Source organism: Rhinolophus ferrumequinum, chromosome 8 (genome assembly GCF_004115265.2).
Source record: "Rhinolophus ferrumequinum isolate MPI-CBG mRhiFer1 chromosome 8, mRhiFer1_v1.p, whole genome shotgun sequence".
In the NCBI taxonomy this organism is placed as follows: Eukaryota; Metazoa; Chordata; class Mammalia; order Chiroptera; family Rhinolophidae; genus Rhinolophus; species Rhinolophus ferrumequinum.
In genome coordinates, this window is record NC_046291.1 from 92661543 (window position 1) to 92670190 (window position 8648).

An 8648-nucleotide genomic window follows, 5' to 3' on the forward strand; every position below is an offset into this window, starting at 1 on the left:
GGCACTTACAGGCTCTAGTCAGCATGCAGCAGACAACACTTCCAGTCATGAGTTATGGGTGGAGGTGATGCCCTCCTACCAATGACGTGGTCACCCTGCAAAGTTGTGGTCACCTTGCAAAGAAATCATCCTACAAAGTGTCTGGAAAGAGCACCTGTGCTGAAGACACGCCCCTTCTGCCCCTCACCACCCAGAGGGAGGTGACAATACTTGCTGACTAGCAAGGACGATCATCATACCAGCCTGTGAGGTAAGCTTGAGCACTCTCGGTTCCGGCTGTGAGTCAGTCCTGCAGGCAAAGTGATGAAACAGCAGATAAAAACCCACATCTCTCTGACTGTAAGATCCATGCTCTGGGTGAATAGTTCTATTTTTCCATGTTGTTAAGCTTTATTACTAAAAGTCATTTATAGGATTTTAAAAGGGTTTTAAACTTACACAATGCTCTAGCCTAGAAAATTGTCACATTCTCAGGAAACCCAGAGGAAATGTTTAGGAACAGTCAGTGACATTGCTTACTGCCTTGTCCTTGCTGTCCCTCCCACAGAGCTCTGTGCCCTGTCAGAGGGTAACTGAGACAGGAAAGGAAGGGGGGCCTGGTGTGTGATCTTAAATGGAGAACCACTGCATGGGTGGGTGAGCTCATGGGAGCGGGTGTTACTTTCCTAATTTTATACGTGCAGACAGCAGGGTAAGGGACCTGACATGGCCACACAGTGAAGAACTGCAAGGTGAGGCGATCTGAGCCCTGCCTTGAACGCTGCTCCGAGCACGGCCCCCCACAGCCCTGTAAGATACCCCACTTGCCCAAGAATGTTCAGCTGAGCAGGTGACCGTGGCTGGAGAGTTCTAGGTTAAGAAGGCCCTAGGAGGCACTCAGTGCCCTGTGAGGACTGCTGGTAAGTTTGGCAGTTTTTGGCCCAAATGCTATGGGGTAAGGTCAACTGTTTTGGGGCTTGGTGTGCTCCTTGGGCCCGGGGAGGCAGAGGCCAGGACCAAGAGGAAGACTGTAGGCTCCCCAAGGCTCTGGGGGTTATGGCCCAGAGGGAGGAGTTCTGGGGTGTCCCAGGAGCGTGGCCTGTCCAAGTCTTTTCCCGTGGGCATGTGGAGTCCTGGGAGCTGGGGGCTCGGACATGCAGGCCCCACTAGGGGCCCGGTGGAAGGCTCCTCCTGCAGCAAGGAGGCCCCATCAATCCAATCAAGCTCCAAGGGATGGAACATCTGCAGCTTAAATTTTCTTTCCTCCTCGTTTTATTCCTCCTCTGACATTTGTCTAGTCTTCAGCCCCAGGTGCGTGTTGTAGGGGCAAAGAGCCAGTTCCTCTGATCCCACATACACAGACCTGCCTCAGCCCCTCCATGACCCTGGCATGAGGAGGGAGGTTGGCAATGAACAAGGATCAAGCTTTGTAGACATTGTGGCCCTTGGTCTTCCTGGTCGCCATGTGTGGCAGGCACTGGATGACTTCTATGTACATTTTAAAGATAGACAAGCTGAGGCTTAGGGAGATTAGAATGTCTTGTCCAGTGAGGAGCCAAGGCCTTCTCAGGGAGGGTGGAAGGTTCAGAACCTGCCTTTTGGGAGGAGGTGGGGTAGGCCCTAGGGTGGGGTGGGAGACCCCTAACTGGACGGAGAGGGGAGAGCTGCTGTAGGGGAGGAGAAGGGAGCTCCCCAGGCTTGAGGGAACAACGTTCTCTGATAGGTAGATTTTGGATCACTCACATCTTTCCAAGGAACAACTTCCTGACACCTGGAGTCCCCTGAGTTGTGCAGGCTCCAGGGTTAGAGAGATTCAGACAGACACTCAGCATAGTCCCTAAGCAGCCACGTGGCCCAAGTCATCTATCCTCTAGTGATAATACTACTACTGCCTATCTTGTAGAGTTGTAGTGGGAATTACTCAAAATGTTAATTTAAAGAGCCTAGCACATAGCAAGCACTGCTAATAATAATAATAATAATAATAATAATAATAATAATAATAATAATAATAATGTCAGCTATTAGCCTTATTAATAACATTTCGGTGAAATGGGGCTCCGTGCACTACTTGGCACCGTCACTCATCGAGCCGTGATTACATGGCCGTCTGGCAGGTGCTGTAGCAGAGACTTCCACAGTGGAGAAAGATGGAATCTGATCACGTGTAGGTCCCTTCATCTGACTTTGATTCTGTCTTTGATGAGCTGAGTGATCTCGGACAGGACACACGACCTCTTGGGACCTCGGTTTCTTCTTTTGTACCCTCTGCTCTCTTACCATGGCAGTAGGATGACAACTCAATCCAACAAGGGTTGTATGGGTGATGAAACAGAGTCTGAGAGGAAGCACAGAGAAAGCTGGCTTTGTTCTGCAGAAGTAAGTGGTCAGGAGAGTGTTCCCAGGACACGGCTGTTCTGCAGGGCTTCCTTTGGAGCTTTGGCAAGGGCCCCTCTGCTGGCTTGGGTCCAGGGCAGCTGGCTTGAGGACTGTATCTTCCAGGTGTTCCTCTATTGGGCCTTGGTGCTCACTGAAGCCAAGTGCAAAAAACTCCCTGTAAATGCCTAGTAATGTGGCTCGGAATTGGGCCCTGCAGGATTATTAGAGCAATCCATCTTAATTATACTGAAAATCACTTATGCGCTTTACATAATAAAGCTGCATTTACAATTTCCCAGCACTGAGCCAAGCCTGGCAGGGCTTTCTCACTCTCACACCACATTTCCTTATTGTCCCTCCCTGGGTGAGTTGATGGCTGGGTGTTTATCTAACTCCCCCTTTCCTAGTGGGCTATGGGCTCAGGGCTGGGCTCCTTGAGGACGGAGCCCTCTTGGTGCTGGGCACTGCCCAGATTCTTCACACTTGGCATCTTAGCACGATCCTGCGAGTTTGTGTGCCAATCACCATTTACAGATGAGGAAATAGAGGCTCAAAGAGGCTAAGTAATGTGCCCAAAGCAACACAACTGAGAAATGGTGATTCCAAGGAGGAAAGCTCTTCTTCTGCCTTCCACTTGTGTATCTGCAGATGCCCGGACCCCACCTTCCCAGTTTCAATTCTGTGGTTTCCAGGAAGTAATGAGAAGAAATGGAGAAGAAAAGGGTGGAAGGCAGCCCTCCCTACATAGTCCCAGAAAGCATGTGGACACACACGCACACACACCACCACCATTACCACGTGCACATGTGTGCATGCACACACATCACACATGCACAGGCACATGCATACACACAACAGTCATATCACATACACGCCACCACCACTACTCATACACTATATGCATGTGTGCACGTGCACGGACACCACACCCCTGTGCACACACGCACATACCACACACGCACAGGCACACACTCAGTCCCCCACTCGTGAGCCCCTGCAGTCTAGCACAGGCCTGGTCTCTCCTTTAGAGTGGCCTTCTGCAGACTGAGGCTGGGTTCCCCATGCCCTGAGCACATGTGGTGGGCCCTGAGGGTAGCACTCAGTTGGACTGTGAGCTGCTTGGGAAGAATGTACTTTGGAGTGAGTCTCAACAGGCTGACCTTCCTGTGAGACAGGAGCTGGAGGAGGCCCGGAGATGCTCATGTGTGCGGGTGTGCAAGTCTGGAGCACAGTGCACGACTCATGGGGGTCTGGGCCTGAGGGGGTGCCTCCTATGGATCTTGAGATGCCTGGGAAGTTAAAATAGAAGCCAGGGCCAACAGAAAAAGAATCCAGGCTTAGTGTATGCCAAGCATGGCCACCGCCTTGTATATTTTGTCCAAGGGGAGGTGAACCATGCCTCTGAGGATGGAGGACTTAGGCAAGGAAGGGAGAGGGAACAGGAGGGGTGAGGAGTGAGTAGGGGGGGTCAGGAGAAGGAGGGATGGTAAGAGCAGGGTCCTGCCTGCAGAGATCAGCATGCTGGAGGGGTCTTGGGAAGGAGAATGGGGGAGGTGAGAAAGGGGAGGCTGGCAGGGGTCATATATTGGAGGTCAGGCACTATCTGCAGCTGATGATGGGAAGATCCCCAAAAGGGGAGCTCAGGGAGGCACAGGCAGGGCCCAGTCCCTGCTATAACAGGGGCCAGCGGGAGACTCCTGCACCCTGTTGTCCAGGCAAGATCAGATGAGCTGCAAGCCAGTCAGGCAGGGGCACTTGGGGAGTTGTGGGGTTGGGCTACATGGTCTGCCAGGTCACAAGCACTCGGTTGAGGAGTTGGGCGAGGGCAGGAGGGGCTCTGGGTGATGAGCCTGCAGGCCCAAGAGTCTGGATTGGGGCCTAGGAGAGTCGGTGACCTGTGGCAGGACCAGCGCTGTGCAGCCTGGCTATGCCAGGCCAGGCCTGGGCACAGGCCCTTGGCTGGTGCCCACCCACTTGCAGCTGGGCTTGGGGCAGGGCAGCTTGGGTTGTTAGTCAGCTGAGGCCAGGACAGGCTACTCTGAGACATCCAGAAGTCTCTCAGCCTGTCTGGCTTTGGCCTTGCTCCTCAGTTTAGCGCATGGGGTCCACAGATTGCACGACCATGGAAGCACTTTCTGGCATAGGGACATTGGGCCAGGAGAAAGAGCATTTGGGGCCCTGCAGTACACACCCCCTGCCCCCCGGCCCCACCCCATTAAGCCATCTTTGGAAGAGCACCAGGAACAGTCGGCTGATGAATGAGCTTCTACTCTGAGTCCAGCCAGACAGCCACCTTCACTGCTGAATTTCACAGAGAAAGCTGCCCAGGCTGAAACGTTTCTAAGAGTAGAAAAATAATGTGTGAGTCCCATGGCCCAATCTGATGATGTGGGATAGAATGAAGGAGGCAGATTTAGGAAAGACCCTGAACCCCTCACCCCACCTCCAACATAAGGGGTAGGGGTGAAAGTTCCAGGCTTGAGGACCCCCGGAGGGGCCTGGAACTCACAGTCCCAACCAGGTCTCCTCCAGGACCCCTGGAAAGCGCTGTCCACTCTCCTGCGAAGCACAGAGCAGCCACTGCCCGAAACTCAGCCACAGGAAAGCATGTGCTACAGGCAATGGAGCCATTTTTGTCGAGGGCCCTCCAGGCATCTGGCACTTGGCCCATGTCAATCCTGGACTTTACGTTTCCCGGTTCCCACATGAGGAATCTGGGAACCCACAGAAACCCATGACATCCATCGGGGGAGGTAGGATGGACCCACCGGGCCTGGTGTCTTGCCAGCACGCACTGCCTCCTCTGCCCCTTCCCAGCTCCTCTTTCCAGCATCTCCCCAACTTGGAGGCTGGGGCTGGGGGTGTGTGGTGAGAGGGCTTACTAGAGAGATGGTGTATTAAGGTTCTCTAGAGAAACCAATCCTACGAGGTCTGACAATTAAGTGCGCAAACTTGTTGTAACGATGCTGCTAACCTTTCTGGACATCAGAGGGATTATTCATTATGAATTTGTACCAGCTGGACAAGCAGTTAACCAAGTTTACTATTTGGAAGTGCTGAGAAGGCTGCATAGAAAAGATAGACGACCTGAACTTTTTGCCAACAATTCACGGCTCTTGCATCATGACAATGCACCAGCTCACACAGCACTGTCTGTGAGGGAGTTTTTAGCCAGTAAACAACTGTATTGGAACACCTCCCTACTCACCTGATCTGGCCCCCAGTGACTTCTTTCTTTATCCAAAGATAAAGGAAATATTGAAAGGACGACATTTTGATGACATTCGGGACATCAAGGGTAATATGACGACAGCTGTGATGGCCATTCCAGAAAGAGTTCCAAAACTGCTTTGAAGGGTGGACTAAGCGCTGGCATCAGTGCATAGCTTCCCACGGGGAATACTTTGAAGGTGACCGTAGTGATATTCAGCAATGAGGTATGTAGCACTTGTTCTCGGATGTGTTCGCTAACTTAATTGTCAGGCCTTGTATTTCAAATGTGTGTGTGTGTGTGTGTACACAAATATATATGTATATATATATTTACTACAAGGAATTAGCTCACATGGTTATGGAGGCTGGCATGTCCAAAATCAGTACAGCTGATGTCCCCTTTTGAGCTCAAAGACCGAAGCTGCTGTAGAAATACGAAGAGCCAGTATTGCAGCCTGAAGTTCTTCAGGCAGGAAATTCTCTTTTGCTCAAGGGAGGGTCAACCTTTTGTTCTATTCAGGCCTTCAACTGATTGGATGAGGCCCACCTACATTAGGGAGTACAATCTGATTTACTCCGTTTACAGATTTAAATGTTAATCTCATCCTCACAGAAGCACCCCGAACATTGTTTGACACCTGGAGCCCAGCCAAGTCGACACATAAAATAAACCACCATTGGTTAATTGAAGTGTGTATGAGAGGAGGTGGTATGGCCACTGCAGATGCCTAGACATGATGCTCTACATCTCTGAGTGATCTGTAAATATGGAAATGGTGACATATGCCTAGGAGATTTCTACTAAGGACTGATGACATGTTTTATAGGAAACAATTCTAGCACATGGTGGGCTCCCAGGAACAGCTAGCTACTACTGTTTTCTCAATGCAAGGCATTTCTGGTGAGCTAAAACTCTATTTCCCAAGCTTTCCCATGTAACAGAACACAGAGCATGGTACTGTTTGTATGACACACAGGTAAATGGAGGCAGGAAGTATCGGATGGGGTATCTGCTGTACTCATTTCTTTTTCTGCCCACTGGGAGCTGTTTCTGGAAGAACTGAGCTCCCTCCGGGGCAGCTCTGAAATGGATTCTAGACAGTGCCCTTGAGGATGAGGCAGGGCTGCCTCCTTCCTGCCGCGGCCTCCTCAGTACACTGCACACATCAGGGGTGTGGAGGAGGAAATTCATTGTACTAATCGTTTGTAAATACCTCTTTTGTGCCATGCAATGTGTAGGGCAGTTTATGTGTATTATTGTTAGGAATTCTTAAAGGAGAGTGCCCTGCATTAAAATGAGTATCCAGAGGCTCAGAGAAATTAAATTAATTTCCCCAAATTCACACAGTAGGAAGTGGCAGGTCTGGATTAAAAAAAAATTAGACTTAAAAATTGTGGTAAAATACACTTAACATAAAATTTACCATCTTAACTATTTTTAAGTGTACAGTTCAGTAGCACTAAGCATATTCACATTATCATGTAACCATCCACCACCACCCATCTCCAGAATTTTTTCACATTCCCAAGCTGAAACTCTGTCCCCATTAAGTAACCCCCCATTTCCCCTCCCCAGGCCTTGGCAGCCACCATTCCACTGTCTGTGCCTCTGGATATGACTACTCTAGGTACATAATATAATTAGAATCATACAGGTTTTGTCCTTTTGTTTTTGGATCATTTCATTGAGCATAATGTCCTCAAAGTTCACCCATGTTGTACCAGAATTTCCTTCATTTTTATGGCTGAATAATATTCCACTATATGCATGTATCACATGGATTCACATGTCCCTTCGCTGTAGTGTTTTGGGTTTCTTTGGATAAATACCCAGAAGTGGGATTCCTGGGTCCTCCTTTGTCTCGTTATAGCCTTTGTTTTAAAGTTTACTTTGTCTGGTATAAGTATTTTTACCCCAGCATTTTTTTTTTCATTTCTATTTTTATGAAATATATTTTTCTATACCTTTACTTTCAGTCTGGGTGTGTCTTTCAATCTGAAGTGAGTCTCTTGTAGGCAGCATATGTAAGGGTTTTGTTTTCTTATCCATTTTTCCATCCTACGTTGTTTGATTGACACATTTAATCCATTTACATTGAAAGTAATTTTTCATAGATATGTAATTATTGCCATTTTATTATTTGTACTTTTAATCCCTCCTCATTTTCCTTCTCTTCCTCCTCCTTCTTATTGTCCTTTTAATACTCCTTATAATACTGATTTGATGGTTATGAACTCCTTTAGCTTTTTGTTGTCTGGGAAGCTCTTTATCTGTCCTTTGATTCCAAATGATAGCTTTGCTGGGTAGAGTCATTTGGGTTGTAGGTCCTTGCTTTTCATCACTTTTAATATTTCATGTCAATCCTTCTGGCCTGCAAATTTTCTGTTGAGAAATCAGCTAACAGTCTTATGGGAGTTCCATTGTAGGTAAATAACTACCTTTCTCTTGCTGCTTTTAAGATTCTCACTTTATCTTTAATCTTTGGCATTTTAATTGTGATGTGTCTTGGTGTGGCCTCTCTGGGTTCATTTTGTTTGGGATTCTCTGCACTTCCTGGGCTTGTATGTCTATTTCCTTTGCCAGATTAGCCAAGTTTTCCATCATTATTCCTTCAAATAGGTTTTCAAGTCCTTGATCTCTCTTCTTCTTCTGATGCCCCTATGATGTGAATGTTGTTATGCTTGATGTTGTCCCAGAGAACCCTTAAACTATCCTCATTTTTTTGGATTCTTTCTTCGTTTTGCTGTTCTGATTTGGTGTTGTCTGCTACCTTGCCTTCCAAATTGCTAATCTGACCATCTGCTTCATCTAATCTACTGTTGGTTCTTTCTAATGTATTCTTTATTTCAGTTATTGTATTGTTCACTTACGACTGGCTCTTTTTTATGTTTTCTATTTACATTTTTACTTTCCTATCTCTTTGTTGAAGATCTCACTGAGATCACTGAGCATCTTTATAACCAGTGTTTTGAAATCTGCATCTGGTAGAATGCTTGTTTCCATTTTGTTTCACTATTTTTCTGGAGCTTTGCTCTAATCTTTCAGTTGGGACATGTTTCTTTGTCTCCTAATTTTG